This window comes from Lissotriton helveticus, chromosome 4_1, assembly GCF_964261635.1.
Source record: "Lissotriton helveticus chromosome 4_1, aLisHel1.1, whole genome shotgun sequence".
NCBI lineage: Eukaryota > Metazoa > Chordata > Amphibia > Caudata > Salamandridae > Lissotriton > Lissotriton helveticus.
Genome location: NC_136063.1, coordinates 270,401,899 through 270,424,317, shown reverse-complemented (window position 1 = coordinate 270,424,317; position 22,419 = coordinate 270,401,899). Strand labels below are relative to the sequence as shown.

Genomic DNA, 22,419 nt, shown 5'->3' with positions numbered 1-22,419 from the left:
ATGTAGTACCAACTGGGGTTGTTTTTTGATTGATTTTCAGGCGATTAGCATTTTCAAACTTGTGCGCAAATGTGTAGATCTTGCCATTTTCAAAATCATCTTTGTCGCGCGCAAATTTCCATGCTTTCCACGTTTTTTTTTTCTCTTCATGTACCTTTAGGCGTTCCTGTATTTCCTTTTTCATTTTTGGTATCAATTCGTTAGGCTCAAATTTTGTCAATTCATTATTTTTTATCTTCCATGTCTTTTAAAAGTTGCAGACGGTAAATTTCTGCATACTTGATTAATATTTTTATCAGCTTGGTTGAAGAGTCCCAATTAGTTAAACACCACTCCTTGAGCATGTCTGGGTGTGGCTGATCGTAGCTCGGTGCTAAAAGAATTCTCAGTCCACGTGGGACCCGCCCTTCAGCTACGTACATTGAGAGTGATTTATGTTCCCACCACTTTGTGCACTCATTTTTCATACATTTTTCCATGCGTTTCATGATGTTTTTAATCTGTGCTTCGTTTGATGTGGGAGCTGGTTGTGCGCTTGCTGAGATTCCTGCAATTGCTCCCCTTTTGGAAACATTAGGCAAATTCTGGAAAAGCTCCAGTGAAGCCATTTCCCGTTCTTTAACAGTCTCGTCCGACATTTCAACTGCCCACGCTCTGCTGACTGCCTCTCTATCACGGAGCTTGTATTTGCACGTGCGGCCATTGTTTGAACTAGGTCGCACTTTAGCCAATGGCCTCCCCACCGCCTGATATATATTACCTACTGGCGGTCGCCAGTAGGTATATATAGTTAGGATTTTTTCTCTATGGGATTTTTGAAAATTCTATGTCTAATAACTTTGGCGTTTGTGGACGGAATTGGCTGACATTTTCAGGAAAATGGAACATTTTGTTTCTGAGCAGCCCCTGAAAATTTGGGGGGGTTTCATCAAGGGGGGGCCGAGAAAAAAGGGGGGTCCCAAAACGTGTTTTTAACATTGAGTTTCCCATAGGGCGGTTGGCCTCACTTTTAGCCCGAACGGCTGAATGGATTTGCACGAAACTTGGCAAAATTGTAGGGACTGGTAGCCCGATGTGCCTTTGCTAGGTCTCAATATATGTGCTGCAGTGGATTTTGAGAAATTAACGTTCAAAAAAAGATATATATCTGTAACAGCGGACCGGGCAGCGCTCCGGTTCGCGGACTTTTCGCGGTACGGAGCTTTGTGAAGCGAAGCTGATTGGTTCTCCGGCGTCTGTGAACATTCCAAACAGTCCGTAGCGGCCGCCATCTTGTCTCTCGGTAGGTTTGAGAGACAAGAGGAGGCCAAAGCGAAGGGGCAAATGACCATAAGGGGGCATAGTAGATCCTCGCTGACCCCCTAGGTTTGATGTGGAGGTTTTAAAAGGGCCCCGCGGGGCAAAAAAAAAAAAATAATAATAATAATCGAACGGCTGAATGGATTTGCACGAAACTTGGCAAAATATTAGGGACTGGTAGCCCGATGTGCCTTTGCTAGGTCTCAATATATGTGCTCCAGTGGATTTTGAGAAATTAACGTTCAAAAAAAGATATATATCTGTAACAGCGCTCCGCTTCGCGTACGGAGCTTTGCGAAGCTGATTGGTTCTCCGGCGTCTGTAAACATTCCAAACAGTCCGTAGCGGCCGCCATCTTGTCTCTCGGTAGGATCGAGAGACAAGAGGAGGCCAAAGCGAAGGGGCAAATGACCATAAGGGGGCATAGTAGATCCTTCCTGACCTCTTAGGTTTGATGTACCATTTTGCCAAGTTTGGTGTAATTCCGTTCAGCCATTCAGGCTGTAGACGTATGTAAATGTCCTATGGAAAATTGCATGGGGAAAACACATTTGAAAGTGTTGAAATTTAGAACCAATTAAAATGTTACTTTGGTTTTGTATTTGTGTGTGATGAAAGTTAATTGGTTATGTATATATCTCAAATGAGAGGAAACCACAGCCATTTTGTGATACTACTGTCTGAGGTACATTTGTGAGGAATTTTTGGTGGTGAATTTCTGGTGTTGGATTTACACAGTACTAACACTTCTCCTACTTTTAAAAAGGTGAGTTGTTAATTTGTAAGGGGAACTATGTTGTACACTTGAAGATAATTTGAAAAATGTTTTCTGTTATTTATTTGCAGTCCTTCTGTTATACTAAATACTTGATAAAGTTAGTTTTATATTATGTATTACTAAAAACGATAAATGAAAGTGATTATTTTTTTCTGCAATTTACAGCAAGCAATTTGAAAATAAAATGGCTCACAATGAAGAGACCGCGGTAATTTCTTTTGAATTGTCCACTACATTGATTGAAATTGACAGCACCAATAATGAAATATTGTCACAAGGAGGAGATGACTTGAATGATTCCACTACATTGATTGAAATTGACAGCACCAATAATGAAATATTGTCACAAGGAGGAGATGACTTGAATGATTTTTTGGATCAATCTGTTGATGGCGAATTTATCGAATGTTTGGAGACCATAGAGTTACAAGAATCATCATTGCAGACTTTTAATGAGGAGATTCCAGATGAGATGATTGAAGAGGAAATTACTGATGAGGACATGTTACTAGTTCTTTCAAATTTAGAAAATTCAGAAGAATAAATTTATATTTAGAAATCAAAAATTGTTTGAGACATTATTCATTTTTATTTTTAATTTATGAGGTTGTAGCGAAGTGATTGTAGTATAAAATGAGACTTATAGTATAGAGTGCAACATTTTTATGTTACATGGTAAGTTTACTCATATTTACTTCCCTTCTCCCACTATATTATCTCCAATGTGTATTTGACATCTCTTCTTCATCTCCGGCCTCCTTTCTCTCACTGTGTGTCTCTGATGCATCTTATCGCTGCTATTTTGTGTAATTACAGAAGAGAGTAAAATAAAATAGTTCGGAACGTGAAAAGGGGGCAAAGTAGAGTACCCCTCACCCCCTAGGCCTTCTCAGGCGGTCCCAAAAGGATCAGTTTCTGCTTTCCTGAGAGATTATGGTATGAGTTCCATATACCACAATAATTTGCATTACAACATGCAAGATATATATCTCCTATTACCAACTAAGCGCGAATATCTCCAAAAACTAACACCTGCCCTGAGCAGTTCTTAGCCATGTTATCCAATGGGAGGTGGATAACATGGCTAAGAGCATTAGCTCGGTAATGCATGAATATCGCTGAGTTTTCAGCGATATTAATGCATTGCGGTCGTTTTTTATCGCATTTGCGATAAACCTTGATAATAGCAAGGTTTATCTTCGATAATTTCTGACGGTAAAAAATTCGTTGGTAAGCATCGTTAGCGATAAATATCGCTTAACTTTGGTAATATGCACCAACGTCTGTTAACGTTCGATTCGAAGGAAATGAGGAAGTGTTGAAAAACATTGTTTGCGCCATCTTGCCTTTTTTGAAATGCCACACTTTTGTCGTGCACGGCAGCCATTTTAGATGCCTTGACCAGACCCACTCTCTGCACGCTGTCGATTCGTAGCATGGCTCCCCACCCTCGCAAGCATCTTCCCCAGGCACTGGTCACCCCCGCTCTCTGTGTTATGCATGGGCAATAAACCTCTCCCCATCTGCGCTGCTCTTCCCTGAGAATCACACTCTGTGCCCGCCCGACACCTCCCTTTCGCCCTATTCACTACCGCACCCTCTGACACTCCTCTTCCTCTGTGTCCGATTGTCCAGGCTATCAGCTAGCCCTGCAGATGTAGTTTATGGCCCCAGCTGTAAAGAATCACCCCTCTTCAAAGGAGTTATAGTAGATCAAGGCCCACACCCGATGAGATCCGTCACACCACACGTGTTCCTACTATCTGAAAACCATCCTGTATTGTGATTGGGGAGGGGACCGAGCCTGAAGCGGAAGATTCCAGGGATGACTCTTTGTACATCAAAGTTTTTACATTTATGTGTCACATTAAAAATATATAGCACTCCAACAAAGTAGTAGGATTATAAAACTTTAATAACTTATAAATATATACAACAAAACAAAAACAGTAAAAACATTTAAACAACGAAGAGACCGTGGCAATTTCTTTTGAAATATCCAATACATTTATTGAAATTGACAGCACCAATAATGAAATTTTCTCACAAGGAGGAGATGACTTGAATGATTTTTTTGATCAATCTCTTGATGGCGAATTTATCGAATGTTTGGAGACCATAGAGTTACAAGAATCATCATTGCAGACTTTTCATGAGGAAATTCCTGATGAGGACATGTTACTAGTTCTTTCAAATTATGAAAATTCAGAAGATGTTGCCTGGGGGTGGGTCGTCAGTAGCAGTCTGTTGTGCGAATAGTTCCAAGGCAGCAGAACGCGCTGAAATCTAGATGGCACAAAGGTGATGTCTAGTAAGTTGCCGCCCAGCAAATAACGGCGTGGGGCGCCGCGGGGGTGAGTGAGTCCAGTAGGCACCACAGGTATTTTTACCGGCATTGCAGAATTACTGCTGGGGACAATGCCTGTGCTGTAGCAGGGTCACAGCAGAAACAAAAAGGATTCTGTTGAAGATGTTGTTGGTTTTCAATTTGAAAACAGTTCTGGTGTCAACTGCTATGCTAATGTAGTGGTTAATGTTTTGTTTTCTCTAGAAAATGTAAAAGAGGGGGAGGCAGTCCAAAGTTCTGGTAAAAGGGCAAAGGAAAGGATCGGTGGTTTGAACTATCAGTCAAAAAGGGGAGGGGGTGCAACAATTTTTCCTACCGGGTCACAGTGTGCTTTCACCGGAACTGAGATTTGAAGGATTCTAGTAATTCAAAGTGAGGCTGGCGCCAGCATGGGAGCGCCGACGTCCCGCGGATACAGTTTCGTCACTCCACGGGCGATCATGGCAGTCATTCCCCATCGGGGGTGTCTGCGGGGGTCGGAGACTCCCGCGGCTTCTCTAGAATCTTCAAGGTCGTGGAGGACTACTGTGGTGGAGTCAACCAGTGACCGGGCCATTTCTTTATGCTGGGCCCGCTCTTGCCACGTCGATCGCCATTTTGAGAGTTCGGTAGCTACTGGCGATCGCGGGGTCAAATGAGCGGACGGGCTCCACCCTGCCGGGCAAGACGTTGCAGCATCGCCACAGTGGAAGAACCCTTTTCCGGGCGCCTGGAGCGCTGAGGGCGCAGGTGGGAAGCCTCCACTGGGGAGGCGGGAGAGGCCTGTTCGCACCGTCTCTCCCTCCCATTGCACCCCACGGCGTCTCGCTTGAGATTTGTTATGGCCGGACCAGGCGATGAGGACGAGGGGGGGGGGGTCGGAGGCATGTGCAAGACATCCCCCCCCAGTGTTGTCGCAGCCATTATTCAAGAAAGAAGAAGTGTCCCGTCCGTCTTCGGGCCGGGCTTCCGGTGGATGTCGGCCGGACGCCCCTTGCTCTGGCCCCATGAACGGGTTCCTTGGTTTATCGGCTGCAGCCGGATCCCATCGGCCCCGGCCGTTGGTGGCCGGACTGGTAGAGAATGTGGCGGGACTACCTGAAACTGTCAAGGGCCACCGCGGCCGGACTGGGAGAGAGAGGGGAGGGTCGAGGACACGGACATTCCCCCCCCTGCAACTCTCCAGCGTTGTCAATCCCCCTGGCCGGGTCCCGCTGGCCTCGGCCTCGGCCTCTCCTCCGGCTACACCCTACGTGATGATCTCCGAGGCGTGGCAGCAGGACCCGCCTTATATGTGTTGCTTCCGGCTGGGCGTAGCCGAAAACCTGTTGCCCTTTGGAAGTTTCTAGAATGGGGCGGATGTCTGCTGACTTCTATCTTTCCCAGTTTGCCGTTATTTGGCCGTGGCAGGCGGTGGGACAGACACGTTTTGGGGCAGTGAGGGGCGATGTTTTCAGGTTTCTTATTACGGGCTTACTTCTAACGTTTCTTGTTTCTAGGACAATAATAGGTTTTATCATTACTTATTGTTATCGTTTCTTTGTTTGTTATTTAATAAAAAAGTTCATCAGTGGCCTACTGATTTTCGTTTTCCTATTCTTTTCTTTCCAGGTTGTTTCATGCTAAAGTTTCTGTTAACAGGATACAGTGATCACTTCGTTATTATTGCATATGTCCTTTTCACTAGGGGTGCTCTCTTGTTGGGCCAGATATCTCTAGTAAATGGTCCGGGTGAAACAGGTGCATCAATCAGTGGGGAGTAGATAGGCATGACAGATTACAACGGGGGAGAAAGGTCCGCATTACCTACCCTTTCACTACTTGCAAAGATTTTCCTACGTTTATTTGCAAACAGGGAATACCTCCAAAAAGAACTAATTCCCAAACAGTCAATGTTCGGACAATCAATCAATCAATGAGGAATGAAATAGGTACGACGTGTTAAAGGCTTGCGTTACCTACCCTTCACTATCTGCAAAGGGAGAGAGAATATTCCTATTCTTCCTTGTTTGCAGGCAGAGAAGATCCTTAAGAGAACCAACTTCGAACAATTCAATGCTCGATTCAAACAATCAACAAGGGGTACTGTGAACACAAATGAACGCCGCTTATGTACATACACATTGCTATTTTCAACAGGTTGTTCCTAATGTTTCTATTTTAGCGAGGTCAAAAAGAGATCCCATTAGTGGCCTACTGATTTTGCTCGATTCCTTTTGTTTTTTTACACGATTTTTCGCTATCTGCAAAGACTAAACAGAGTATTGCGACTCTGTGCTTGTTTGTAAATAGAGAATGAACCAAAGAGAACAATCAATCAAATGGAGAGAGAAGCAGGCACGACGGATTACAACGGGGGCAAAGGCCTGCGTTAACTACCCTTCACTATCTGCAAAGAGAGAGTACTCCTAATAGAAATGAGGGGTGGGGGCAGCATTCAAAGCAGATCAGTGTGCATAAACACGAAAATGTTTTTACTTACCACGTACTTGACATTCGACAGCTTATGATATTTGCTATTAAAAAACCATTGAAATTCACTGAAAAAACCATAGGTTATAGACCATATATAGTTAGGAATTAGCATTTACAAAACCTTGAAAATTCACTGAAAAAACCATAGGTTATAGACCATATATAGTTAGGAATTAGCATTTACAAAACCTTGAAAATTCACTGAAAAAACCATAGGTTAGAGACCATATATAGTTAGCTGGACATTTTATTGACATAAAACCAATGAAATTCCATATATAGTTAGTTGCACTAACTATATATCGCGCACCCGCAATCCACTGCTGATGATGTCACATATTACATCATTCATGACATGGTCAGTGACATCACTGATGACATCACTGATGACATCTCAAATGACATCACTGATGACATCACTGATGACATCTCATTTGACATCAATGACCACATCACTGATGATATCATTCATGTGACAATACAATGCATCTCCTCACATTTTAATATAACCTCTGTTTCACCCAGTGTTAAATACAGAGTATAATTTTTGAAACCATTGACACACCAATACTAGTTACTACGTACGCACTCACTGATTGCTACGTCTACACACACCTTCACTCATTCACCCATACAATCATTCATACATACAATCACTCATCTTTACAACACTATCATATGCACTCATACACCTATACAGACACTCACAGTCTGCCACTCATCCATGGAGTTACTCACACACCTAGTCAGTCCTGTAAAGAATCAATGACACTTCCATGTTCTTGTCTATACAGTTAAACATAGAGCACCTTACATTTTCAAACATATACTAACACATACTTACCTTCTTATACAATCATTGATACAAGTACACATTGATCTGCACAGAGTCACACACCTCCCAGCTAGCCACACACACACTCAGTCTCCCATACAAATACTTGGGCAATCAATCAATAACCCATATAGTTACTCATATAGCTACTGATCAACACATGCAGCAGTTTACAGAACAACAGACATAATGATGCACAAATTAAGACAGTTTAGTCACTAACCCATGCACTCAGTGAGACACATTTAATCACTCACTCATACAGTCAGTCATGCACCTACTAAATCCTTCGTCCAGACACTTACACATCCACTCATTCTTCAATATGTAAGACATATTTAAACTTTACAGAAACAAAAAATCACTGGATGTTGTTATCAGTGATGTCATCAGTGATGTCATTTGAGATGTCATCAGTGATGTCATCAGTGATGTCATTTGAGATGTCATCAGTGATGTCATCAGTGATGTCACTGACCATGTCATGAATGATGTAATATCTGACATCATCAGCAGTGGATTGCGGGTGCGCGATATATAGTTAGTGCAACTAACTATATATGGAATTTCATTGGTTTTATGTCAATAAAATGTCCAGCTAACTATATATGGTCTCTAACCTATGGTTTTTTCAGTGAATATATATATATATTCACTGAAAAAACCATAGGTTATAGATCATATATAGTTGGGAATTAGCATTTACAAAACCTTGAAAATTCACTGAAAAAACCATAGGTTATAGACCATATATAGTTAGGAATTAGCATTTAAAAAACCTTATTTTACTCACACAAAACCATTGAAATTCCATATATAGTTAGTTGCACTAACTATATATCGCGCACCCGCAATCCACTGCTGATGATGTCACATATTACATCATTCATGACATGGTCAGTGACATCACTGATGACATCACTGATGACATCTCAAATGACATCACTGATGACATCACTGATGACAACATCCAGTGACTGTATGTTTCTGTAAAGTTAAAATGTGTCTTACATATTGAAGAATGAGTGGAAGTATAAGTGTCTGGACAAAGGATTTAGTAGGTGCGTGACTGACTGTATGAGTGAGTGATTAAATGTGTCTCACTGAGTGCATGGGTTAGTGACTAAACTGTCTTAATTTGTGCATCATTATGTCTGTTGTTCTGTAAACTGCTGCATGTGTTGGTCAGTAGCTATATGAGTAACTATATGGGTTATTGATTGATTGCCCAAGTATTTGTATGGGAGACTGAGTGTGTGTGTGGCTGGCTGGGAGGTGTGTGACTCTGTGCAGATCAATGTGTACTTGTATCAATGATTGTATAAGAGAGTAAGTATGTGTTAGTATATGTTTCAAAATGTAAGGTGCTCTATGTTTAACTGTATAGATTAGAAAATGGAAGTGTGATTGATTATTTACAGGACTGACTAGGTGTGTGAGTAACTCCATGGATGAGTGACAGAGTGTGAGAGTCTGTATAGGTGTATGAGTGCATATGATAGTGTTGTAAAGATGAGTGATTGTATGTATGAATGATTGTATGGGTAAATGAGTGAATGTGTGTGTAAACATATGAATCACTGAGTGCGTATGTAGTAACTAGTATTGGTGTGTCAATGGTTTCAAAAATTATACTCTGTATTTAACACTGGGTGTAACAGAGGTTATATTAAAGTGTGAGGAGATGCATTGTATTGTCACATGAATGATATCATCAGTGATGTGGTCATTGATGTCAAATGAGATGTCATCAGTGATGTCATCAGTGATGTCATTTGAGATGTCATCAGTGAATTTGAGATGTTATCAGTGATGTCATTTCAGATGTCATCAGTGATGTCATCAGTGATGTCATTTGAGATGTCATCAGTGATGTCATCAGTGATGTCACTGACCATGTCATGAATGATGTAATATGTGACATCATCAGCAGTGGATTGCGGGTGCGCGATATATAGTTAGTGCAACTAACTATATATGGAATTTCAATGGTTTTGTGTGAGTAAAATAAGGTTTTTTAAATGCTAATTCCTAACTATATATGGTCTATAACCTATGGTTTTTTCAGTGAATTTTCAAGGTTTTGTAAATGCTAATTCCTAACTATATATGATCTATAACCTATGGTTTTTTCAGTGAATTTCAATGGTTTTTTAATAGCAAATATCATAAGCTGTCGAATGTCAAGTACGTGGTAAGTGAAAACATTTTCGTGTTTATGCACACTGATCTGCTTTGAATGGTGCCCCCCCCCCTCATTTCTATTAGGAGTACTCTCTCTTTGCACATAGTGAAGGGTAGTTAACGCAGGCCTTTGCCCCCGTTGTAATACGTCGTGCCTGCTTCTCTCTCCATTTGATTGATTGTTATCCAAGTATTTACTGTTTTAGAATTGGTTCTCTTTGGTTCATTCTCTATTTACAAACAAACACAGAGTCGCAATACTCTGTTTAGTCTTTGCAGATAACGAAAAATCGTGTAAAAAAAAAAAGAAAAGGAATCGAGCAAAATCAGTAGGCCACTAACGGGATCTCTTTTTGACCTCGCTAAAATAGAAACATTAGGAACAACCCCTCATGACAAATACAAAACTAGTGAGATGAACTGAACTCCACACAATGATGGCTGCAAAACAGCTCGGCTCCGCCACCCACCCCGCCCAAAATAACGATAAAGAGCGGCTGCCATGATTGGTTGCGGAATGGCCACGACGGAGCTACGAAATGGTACTGCTCTCATGCTAACCCCAGCTTCAGTCTGAAACATCCAGAAACACTGTAGACTACCAATTCGATCAGTTCCGGTAGCGCCCCAATGTAACCCGGTAGAGAAGAACTAGCCCTCCCCTCTTTGACTGATGGTTCTTGTTGCCTGTCCCTTCTGTTGTCATTTAACAGAACTATTTAGCCTGCTGAAAGGGGTTGTGTTCCGACCGCTGGTTGGTGGAGACATTTTGACTATATTCTGGACCTGCGTTGTCACGTAATGCGTCATATGACGCGCCGCGTTAGCGCATCCGGAAGTCATCCGGGGCGCGCAGCGCGTAACGTAAGCATAACAAGTCATGTGACTTGTTAATAAAACTTTTCATTGGTTCATTTTACTTTTCTTATTCTAATGATGAAAGGCTTGGTCATATGACCTAAAAATTACGCTTTTTATTACTTCCGAACATTATTTTTTCTTAAATATATGTTATAATGTTCCAGGCTAATGTACTTTCCCGGAAAATTTACAACTGTCCTGCAAGTAAAATATATTCTTTTTTCGAAAAAAAGAGCGTTTCTTAGTCCCATGACGGAGCCGTTGAGCAAAAGAGGGTCGACCTGCTGTCTTAGTCGCCGATACGCCTGAATATGAGATTCTTATCGATCACTTTATGTTGCAGGAATAGAAAACACAACAGCCCTTGACCATTTATCTTTACTGCGTTCCTTCGTATTATACCTTTTACCCTTCATGTAATTGGTCTGCTTTATTTCACTTGCCTTTTAATGATTCTAAAACAGTGACTATTATTAAAAACTTTACCAATGTATATACTACTACCATGTTTTCTTTTAAAAACCTTTATTGTGAAAATTTCATTATACAAATACGAGCCTATAACCACGTGGGCCGGCCACGGAGCAAACTGTAATCGTATATGATGAGTAGACATTTACACTGTAGAGGAACGTAACGGGCGGGCCATTAGGTTGCAAGAACTAAGGTGTCTAACAGTTACGGAATCGGTGGACGTACATTTTATAATTAAAATACGACAGGGCCAGTTACAATAAAATTATCTAGATATACATTTGCGGGCAAGTACCATGGGTGACGTTAATTCGAACTTTCAATAGTACAGTAATCAATAACACATCAGAACTTAATATCAATAGGGATGTCGAAATATTCAATCAATTCTCGTCCCCGCCCGCCATGTGCTTCAAAACTGCATACGTATCTCGTGATTTCAAGGTTCTGCAACCAGTACACAACAAGGAGTTACGAGTCCCATTTATTCCGGCGCCATTTTGGGCGAGGACGGGCAGGTCCAGGATATAGTCAAAATGTCTCTACCAACCATCGACTATGATGATGTTCATATGCTGTATTTATTAGAGTAACACTCATCTGTCCACATGAAATTAATTTGCCACAATCTAAACATGTCATTTTAATCTTTCCAAAGTTCTTCTAAATATTTGGGACCGTTTCCCTTGCCTCTGATGCTGTCAGTGCCACTTCTTTGATGAATGTACTAGCAGGTAAGGGGTTCTCCTCCAAATCTCTCTTTTATGCAGCACTATAATTAATTGGTGCCACCTCTCCATATGACGATGCATGGTATAGTTACCATACCTATATTTTTTTTCGGTTCCTCTGGAGAGTTCATCGTGGCAGATGAAGCGTGTAACGTACCGGGCATTTACCTTTTTTTGCATGTACAGGAAAGGAAAAAAAAATCGAGCGTCCGAGTTCTAAGGTGTCCCAGGGCCATTTTAGTGGACCAGGCCCAAATCCAAAGAACAGGCCGCCATTTTGAGAGTCCTGTTACAGCCGCCTGTCGCTGTAGCATCAAGAGCAGCCGAAACTCAGCTGAATGGCAACTGAAACGGTAAAGGGGCGCCCCACTACAGCAGACGAGCCTCCACCTAGGAAGGCCCGTTCACGCCGCCTCCCCCCCCCCCCTTCGGGCACCCCACGCCGTTATTCGGAGCAGTATTGTAGGATGGCCACACCAGTGCGGCAACTTGCTAGACATCACCTCGGTGGTAACCGAATCTCAACGCCTTGTGGTGTCTTCTATTCAGAAAACATTGTTATGCTGCCTTCGACCTATTCGCCGCAAGTGCGCACACAACTCAACTGCATAGCTTGCTAGACACCACCTCGATGCCATCCGGATCTTGGAATCTCAGCGCCTTTTGGTGTCTTCTCTTCAGAAAATATTGTTGCGCTGCCTTTGGCCCCATTCGCACATCGGTCCGCTACTGACGCCATCTCACAGGCTAATGGGGCGCCCCACGCCGACTTTCAGCATTGTAGGATGACCACACCAGTACAGCAACTTGCTAGACATCACCTCGGTGCCATCCGGATCTCGGCGCCCCACTGCAGATGAAGTGCCTCTCAACTATGAAACCACCACGGTGACATCCGGATCTTGGCGCGTTGTGCTGCCTTCGGCCTATTCGCACATCGGTCCGCTACTGACGCCATCTCACAGGCTAATGGGGCGCCCCACGCCGAGTTTCAGCATTGTAGGATGACCACACCAGTACAGCAACTTGCTAGACATCACCTCGGTGCCATCCGGATCTCGGCGCCCCACTGCAGATGAAGTGCCTCTCAACTATGAAACCACCACGGTGACATCCGGATCTTGGCGCGTTGTGCTGCCTTCGGCCTATTCGCACATCGGTCCGCTACTGACGCCATCTCACAGACTAATGGGGCGCCCCACGCCGAGTTTCAGCATTGTAGGATGACCACACCAGTACAGCAACTTGCTAGACATCACCTCGGTGCCATCCGGATCTTGGCATCTCAACGCCTAGTGGTATCTTTCATACAGAAAATATTGTTGCGCTGCCTTTGGCCCCATTCGCACATCGGTCCGCAACTTAGACATCACCTCGGTGCCATCCGGATCTTGGCATCTCAGCGCCTTGTGGTGTCAGTCAGAAAATATTGTTGCGCTGCCTTTGGCCCCATTCGCACATCAGTCCGCTACTGACACCATCTCACAGGCCAACAGGGCGCCCCACGCCGACTTTTACCATTGTAGGATGGCCACACCAGTGCCACAACTTGCTAGACACCACCTCGGTGCCATCCGGATCTTGGCATCTCAGCGCCTTGTGGTGTCTTCTATTCCGAAAATATTGTTGCGCTGCCTTTGGCCCCATTCGCACATCGGTCCGCTACTGCCGCCATCTCACAGGCCAACGGGGCGCCCCACGCCGACTTTCAACATTGTAGGATGGCCACACCAGTGCGGCAACTTACTAGACACCACCTCGGTACCATCCGGATCTTGGCGCGTTGTGCTGCCTTCGGCCTATTCGCACATCGGTCCGCTACTGACGCAAACTCACAGGCCAACGGGGCGCCCCACGCCGACTTTCAGCATAGTAGGATGGCCACACCAGTGCTGCAACTTGCTGGACACCACCTCGGTGCCATCCGGATCTTGGCGCGTTGTATTGCCTTCGGCCTATTCGTACATCGGTCCGCTACTGACGCCGCCTCACGTGCCAACATATTTTCTCCGCATTTTATACCCTATGCCGCATAACAGGTCATGTGACTTGTTTATAAAACTTTTCATTGGTTCATTTTACTTTTGGTTTCCTAATGATGGAAGGCTTGATCATATGACCTAAAAACAACACTTTTCATTGGATGAAAACTTTTTTTTTTTCCCAAACGATGAAAGCCCCACCTTGTTTCTGGATGTTTCAGACTGAAGCTGGCGTCAGCATGAGAGCACCACCATCTCGTAGCTCCGTCGTGGTCATTCCGCGAGCAATCATGGCAACCGCTCCCCACCAGAAGCCTACAGGAGTCGGGGGCCCCCAAAACTTTTGATGAATCCTCAAGGCGGAGGGGACGCTTTCGAGAATGGGGTCCAAGACCTAGCAGACAAGCGTCCGATTTCCAAGGTGTCCCAGGGCCATTTCAGTGGACCAGGCCCAAAAAGGAAAGAGCCTGCCGCCATTTTGAGAGTCCTGTGACAGCCGCCTATCGCTGCACCGCAAGAGTGGGCGCAACTCAGCTGAATGGCGGATATTGACACAGTGGACCAAAAACGGACGGAATGGCAACTGAAACGGTAAAGGGGCGCCCCACTACAACAGATGACACTCCACCTGGAGAGGCCCGTTCACGCCGCCTCCCCCGGGGCGCCCCACGCCGTTATTCGGAGCAGCATTGTAGGATACCAAAACCAGTGCGGCAACTTACTGGACATCACCTTGGTGCCATCGTTCTGCTGCCTTGGAACTATTCGCACAACAGTTTGCTACTGATGACCCACCCCCCGCGACGCCCCACGCCGGAAATCTGGACGTAATGCTGCGTTGGGACTATTCGCACAGCCGACCGCTACTTCGTTGTTTTTCCCTAAAAATGTTTATATGTTATTACTATTTTTGTTTTCTTGTATATATTTATAAGTTATTAAAGTTTTATAATCTTACTACTTTGTCGGAGTGCTATATATTTTTAATGTGACACATAATTGTAAAAACTTTGATGTACAAAGAGTCATCCCTGGAATCTTCCGCTTCAGGCTCGGTCCCCTCCCCAATCACAATACAGGATGGTTTTCAGATAATAGGAACGCGTCTGCTGTGACGGATCTCATCGAGTGTGGGCCTTGATCTACTATAACTCCTTTGAAGAGGGGTGATTCTTTACAGCTGGGGCCATAAACTACATCTGCAGGGCTAGCTGATACCCTAGGACCAGCCTGGACAATCGGACACAGAGGAAAAGGAGTGTCAGAGGGTGCGGTAGTGAATAGGGCGAAAGGGAGGTGTCGGGCGGGCACAGGGTGTGATTCTCAGGGAAGAGCAGCGCAGATGGGGGGAGGTTTATTACCCATGCATAAGACAGAGAGCGGGGGTGACCACTGCCTGGGGGAGATGCTTGCGAGGGTGGGGAGCCATGCTAAGGATCGACAGCGTGCACAGAGTGGGTCTGGTCAAGGCATCTAAAATGGCTGCCGTGCACGACAAAAGTGTGGCATTTGAAAAAAGACAAGATGGCGCAGACAATGTTTTTCAACACTTCCTGATTTCCTTCGAATCGAACGTTAACAGACGTTGGGGCATATTACCAAAGTTAAGCGATATTTATCCCTAACGATGCTTAGCAACGATTTTTTTACCGCTAAGCATCGTCAGAAATTATCGCAGATAAACCTTGCTATTATCAAGGTTTATCGCAAATACGATAATAAACGACCGCAATGCATTAATATCGCTGAAAACTCAGCGATATTCATGCATTACCGAGCTAATGCTCTTAGCCATGTTATCCACCTCCCATTGGATAACATGGCTAAGAACTGCTCAGGGCAGGTGCTAGCTTTTGGAGATATTCGCGCTTATCTCAAATATTTCCAAAAGTTGATAATAGGAGATAGCGATGTTAGCGACTGTTTCCAGTCGCTAACATCTTGGCATGCCCACTTTGCATGTCATTAGTGATAAATATCACTCACATGCAAAGTGGGGCCCAAGATGGTCGCTATCTCCTACTAGCCGTCGCTAACTGGTGTTAGCAACAGCTAGGTAATACAGATATAATTTTATCTCCGCGGAGCGCTGTTACAGATATATATCTTGTTTTTGAACGTTAATTTCTCAAAATCCACTGAAGCACATATATTGAGACCTAGCAAAGGCACATCGAGCTACCAGTCCCTACAATTTTGCCAAGTTTCGTGCAAATCCATTCAGCCGTTCGATTATTATTATTATTTATTTTTTTCCCCGCGGGGCCCTTTTAAAACCTCTACATCAAACCTAAGAGGTCAAGGAGGATCTACTATGCCCCCTTATGGTCATTTGCCCCTTCGCTTTGGCCTCCTCTTGTCTCTCGATCCTACCGAGAGACAAGATGGCGGCCGCTACGGACTGTTTGCAATGTTTACAGACGCCGGAGAACCAATCAGCTTCGCAAACCTCCGTTACGCGAAGCGGAGCGCTGTTACAGATATATATCTTTTTTTGAACGTTAATTTCTCAAAATCCACTGGAGCACATATATTGAGACCTAGCAAAGGCACATCGGGCTACCAGTCCCTAATATTTTACCAAGTTTCGTGCAAATCCATTCAGCCGTTCGATTATTATTATTATTTTTTTTTTTTGCACCGCGGGACCCTTTTAAAACCTCCACATCAAACCTAGGGGGTCAGCGAGGATCTACTATGCCCCCTTATGGTCATTTGCCCCTTCGCTTTGGCCTCCTCTTGTCTCTCGATCCTACCGAGAGACAAGATGGCGGCCGCTACGGACTGTTTGGAATGTTCACAGACGCCGGAGAGCCAATCAGCTTCGCTACGCGAAGTTCCGTTACGCGTAAAGTCCGCGAACCGGAGCGCTGCCCGGTCCGCTGTTACAGATATATATCTTTTTTTGAACGTTAATTTCTCAAAATCCACTGGAGCACATATATTGAGACCTAGCAAAGGCACATCGGGCTACCAGTCCCTACAATTTTGCCAAGTTTCGTGCAAATCCATTCAGCCGTTCGGGCTAAAAGTGAGGCCAACCGCCCTATGGAAAACTCAATGTTAAAAACACGTTTTGGGACCCCCCTTTTTTCTCGGCCCCCCCTTGACGAACCCCCCCCAAATTTTCAAGGGCTGCTCAGAAACAAAATGTGCCATTTTCCTGAAAATTTCAGCCAATTCCGTCCACAAACGCCAAAGTTATTAGACATAGAATTTTCAAAAATCCCATAGAGAAAAAATCCTAACTATATATACCTACTGGCGACCGCCAGTAGGTAATGAGTTACCCGCCACCATCGTAATAGGGCAGGAGGTCAGACGCAATGGTGGCGGTCAGACACCTATCCACAGGTACTCGTACTTAGTACCTACGTTTGGCTCTGCATCTCACATATAAATGTATAATGTACCACATAGTTTGCCCGAGTTAACACTCATTTGATGATTAGCATGTTTCAGGAATTGGATCAACGTGGATGTGTGAGAGTGCAATCTCTTCGTCTAGGCTACCAAACAGGATTGGTTAATTCAACTATCTACTGCATGGTTTGGTATTATGACATGTGTGACCCATCAAGAACGTTGTTAGGAGCTATCCAATTGCCTGCCACTTTCAGGAAAAGCATTGCAACACTGTAGGGGATTTGAAATATTTAATCATTGACTCAGTGCCTTGAAACACACATGGGTGCAAAAGAGAGAAACAACTCCGCAGATTAGAGTCACTTTACATCCGGAAATTAACATAAAAACACTATGTGGCCTCAATATGGAAGAGATTTTAATTACTCATTTATGAGACCCGTAGCGTCTCATAAATGTTGTTTATGATCCTATGTGACAAAGTAAGCCATTCAATTTGTAAATAGTATTACAAAGATGGCGCTCGGTGTATGTGAGCAAGGCTGCATGGCGGTTCGCAATGCGTTGTGATGGATTAAGTAATAAAACTATTACTTTTCGAGCGTCGAAGGCGTTCTTTACCACTGTAAGGATTATAAAAATATTTCAGAATGGGCTGGTTCTGTACTTTTCGACGCCACCCTTGATTTGGCTGCTCCAAATTCCCCAGAGAGGGTGAAGAGAGCGTATATATGTATATATTTATATTGAAAATGTTATTAAGTGCTGAATTAGGCATCATCTTTTGTGATCGTTAATATAATACATAAAACAAAAATTTTCAGAGATGCAGGCTACCTTTACCTCAGTGCTTTCATCAGAAGAGGAACTGCCGGTATCAAAAACAGAAACCCGAGCCTGAAAGAAAAAAGAAAAGATCACTGAAAATTCTACTTTGCTTTTAAAATAATTATGCTCCCTTTAAAATAATTACACTATAATTAAAAAAATCTTTATTTAATTGTTTTTTAAAGAAAACAGAGCAGTTGGGCGCCATACCGCAAACATACAATTTTTTCCAAATAATATCACAGTAGAATACAGAGCATGCAATGCCTGAAACATCAAAAACGTTGGGTGGCGGGGGGGGGGGGGGGGGGGGATGGGGGGGAGGGGGTGGAGTCCCTAGAGACATTAGCAATACAGGTGCCCACAATACAAAATGACCAATAACAAGGGACCCATTGTGGCATACAATATATCATTAGACACACCGCTTGCATGAGTACCTCCCACACAACACACTGAGCCACTTGCCACAGGATTTCGGACTCGCCATACTCTGGTCCCAGGTTAAAATAGTTTATTAAATTCCCCCAGACTTTTAATAATTTGCAGGACACCCACTGCTCTTGTGGGTGACCCTCTCTGCAGCCATATTCATGTCCATTCCAGTCCTCCACGTGCATAGTGTTGGGTCCTCTGGCACTCCTCAGTGTTTGGCCACATCCCTCTTCACCAAGACTAAACCCAGATTGCAAAAGAGTAGTTTAGCCCTCAGGACATCCACCTCAGTTGGTATTCCTAAAAGAACATATTTCAGGTCCATTGGGACGTCCATCCCCGTAAAGCCCGGAGTTCCCGTATCACTTTAGTCCAGTACACTTGTTTAACGGGGCAGCCCCAAAGAGTGTGCAGGTAAACATCCCTAGCTCTAGTGCAACGTACAAAGTCTGGTAAGACCGCTTTTCCCATCCTATTCACACTGGCACGGTCATAATAGACCTGGTGGAGTACTTAAAACTGTATTAGTCAAAGCATAAACTTTATTGCTACTTCTTGCGGCTGCATCCAGTCTTATTCATCCATCTCTCCTACATCAGCTACCCACTTTTCCTTAAGTCTGCACAATGTTTAAGGACTAGCACTCAAAAGGCTGACACAACCTGTCAACATGGGCCCTTTCCGGTCATGCACCCTGGAGCTCACTAAGGGTGTACCACAGGGCTCCTGCCTTAGCCCTACTTTATTCAATGTGCTCGTTGCCCCCTCGCTAAGATCATCAGAGACCATAGATTTACCCCTTATTCCTATGCAGACGATACCCAACTCCTCTTATCTTTTGATAACAACAAGATCTCTACCAAATCTCGCTTTGCGAAGGTATGCAAGCAATCTACGGATTGATGACGCAAAACTTCCTTCAGCTTAATGCAGCCAAAACTGAAATCTTACTGTTCGGTAAACCTCAAACCCTGTGGTCTCCCGATTGGTGGCCCGCAGAGCTGGGCTCAGCCCCCACTCCCAAATCTGTGGCCAAAAGCCTGGCTGTCCAACTGGATCACTCTCTAACTATGAGAGACCAAGTAATGGCCACCTCAGGTACCTGTTTCCACACATTTAGCCTCCTCCGTAGAGTGTTTCACCTCCTTCCCATAACTGTCCGCAGGAACCTAACACAAGCTTTAATTATCAGCCATCTTGAGTACTGCAACGGCCTTCTTCTGTCCACTGATAAAACTATGCTGAACAGACTGCAGGTGGTTCAGAATACAGCAGCCCGCTTAGCTCTCAACATGCCCCTCAGTACCCAATCCTGGCCATTGTTATGGCAGCTTCACTGGCCCGCCATCCGCCAGAGAATCAAGTTTAAAATTTGCAATCTAGTTCACAAGTCATTACATTAAAGAGGCCCTAATTACCTCACCGGAAAACTTAAATACTATCTGTCTGGCAGATCTCTGCACTCTGGAGATAAAGCTCCGCTAGCTCTCCCCGTTACTGAAAACTTTGGGCAGGGGGCAAAGCTTTAACTCATCTGGACCCGTGTACTGGAACCAATTGACTATCCAACTACGCACGTGCACTAATCTCCTCCACTTCAGGACAGAATTGTTCAGTAATTGACCAACCTAGATCTGCATACATCGTCCCTTTAGCGCGTAGATACCCCTTCGAGGGCGATTCCTGCGCTTATAAATTCAATAAGTAATTAAAATAAATAATAAATAAATGTACCAGGCATATTATTATTTAATGCTTGGAGGTGTGTGATATCGCCCCTTTCGCGAGCTCACCCATAAGTAGTCTAACTTGGAGCTGAGCATATTCAGCTAAGTCTACATTATCCAAACCTTTGACCACCTATGCATGACACAGCTAATTATACTTCAAATATTTGTTCTGATGGAGGTGGTATTCCCTACCAGGAGAGGGGAAGTGCATTAAGTCTCCATCTTCAAGGAGATCCCCTATCTTAGAGACACCTATTAAATCCCAAGCTTCAAAACCTCGCGAATTCCCAAGTTCCTGCATCATGCCCCCTTCCCATAAGGGTGTTTCCTTAGTCACCCAACCTATACTTCTGGTGGCCTACTTCCAAGCTTCCACTGTATATTTATGGTGCAGAGGCAAATTTTGTAGCAATTGGGCCCTTTCTAACTCACATCCGGGAGACATCCCTAAAGTGTGCGCAGGATGTCCTACCTAGTAGTAGTCTGGGGACACCACTTTTCTCATCCTATTCATCCTTGCTCGGTCATAATAGACCCGGTGGAGTACTTTAAATTGCTTTAGTCAAACATATACTTTATTGCTACTTCACACGGATTAATCAGGACTGCCACCCAGTCTGTGGCATCCATCTCTCCTACATCAGCTATCCACCTTTCTTGCAGCCTGAACAATGTATCAGGCATATTATTATTTAGTGTTTTGTAGGTGTGTGATTTCGCCCCTATCCCGAGCTTGTCTATAAGTAGTCTGTCTTTGAGCGAGGCACATTCAGGTATGACTACAGTATCCAATCCTTTGACCATCCATGCCTGTAGAAGCTACACCTACTTAAAATATTTGTTCTGATGGAGGTGCTATTCCTTCCTAAGAGATGGGAAGTGCATTGAGTCTCCATCTGCAAGAAGATCCCATATTTTGGAGACATCTATCAAATCCCATGCTTCAAACCCACACAGCTTCCACCATTCCTGCATCATACCCCCTTCCCATAAGGGAGTTTCATTAGTCACCTTGGTTGCACACCCCATACTTCCTCCATCATCACCTGCGTCGCCGGCAGCAGTCTGCCTGTCCTGGCCCCTCCATATATATAGTGCAGAGGGGGACGTGGTAGCAACCAGATGCTTTCTAACTTGTAGGTTGAGTGATCCGGAGGCGCAAACACCCAGTCATTTGTTGATAGCAGATGCACAGACGAATAATAAGCCCTCACATCCGGGGCAGAGATCTCCCCATTATAGGAGCTTCGCTGCAGCGTCTGTATCGTTACTGTGGGGTGCCTTGTGTTCCACAGAAACATTCTTTCCTCCCTGTCTATTTTAGTGACTACCTCCACTGGGATGTTGTAGTATGTGTTCTAGAAGCTGAATAGCAATGTAGAAAGTGTGATCATCTTGAAAATGGCAACCCTCTCCATGATGGTCAGGGGTAGCCCACACCCCCGTTCCACATCTCCCTGAAAAACAGTTAGCACCCTCCAGAGGCTGGCAGTGAGACAGGTCTCTATAGGGCATTACATATATTCTCAGGTCTCCACCCATAGTCTACCCAGAATGGCGACGGGATCAGAGGGGCCATATGGTTGAAACACCACAGACCTCTCCCACTTTAACTTGTACCGTAAGTTACGACCAAACTTCTCTATGGTCTGGAAGATTATATGAATTGTGTCTATGACCTAGATAAAGATGACATCTGCATGAAGCACAATTTTCTCCTCCCCGTTACTAGATTCGGAAACCTGGAAACCTTGTATACCAGGGTGGGCACAGATCATATATAAATACACAAAATGAAGGGTCCGAGGGATAAGTTTAAAGACCGTAACAGATTCAATCCTCCTAATTCTGATACTCACAAAACACAGTGGAATCCGTGGACTTAGAAAAATCGTGCCTCAGGAAACAAGTCTGAAGGCATCAACATCCAAGGGTGCTGACTAGTATTAGATAAATCAGAGAAAGCAGAAAGATGTAGAGAAGATGAAATGAAGGGGTTAGCAAGAACCACCTCGGGATAGCTGGTGTCCCATCATTACACCATCATGTCGCCAGTGTCATCATCTTGGATTCCAAACAACTCTCTCTCGTCCCTCCTTATTCTCTGAGGGGAAC

The 22,419-nt window shown here is 44.1% G+C and overlaps 1 long non-coding RNA gene across 1 annotated transcript in view; it reads right to left on the bottom strand.

Moving 5' to 3' along the window:
- The window catches only part of LOC144828519 (uncharacterized), a 154,001-nt gene that overhangs the window by 96,464 nt on the left and 35,118 nt on the right, over positions 1 to 22,419 (bottom strand). Inside the window, exon 2 of the long non-coding RNA XR_013610479.1 lies at positions 18,155 to 18,208. This is a non-coding gene — a long non-coding RNA (uncharacterized LOC144828519). The remainder of the gene's footprint in view (positions 1 to 18,154; positions 18,209 to 22,419) is intronic.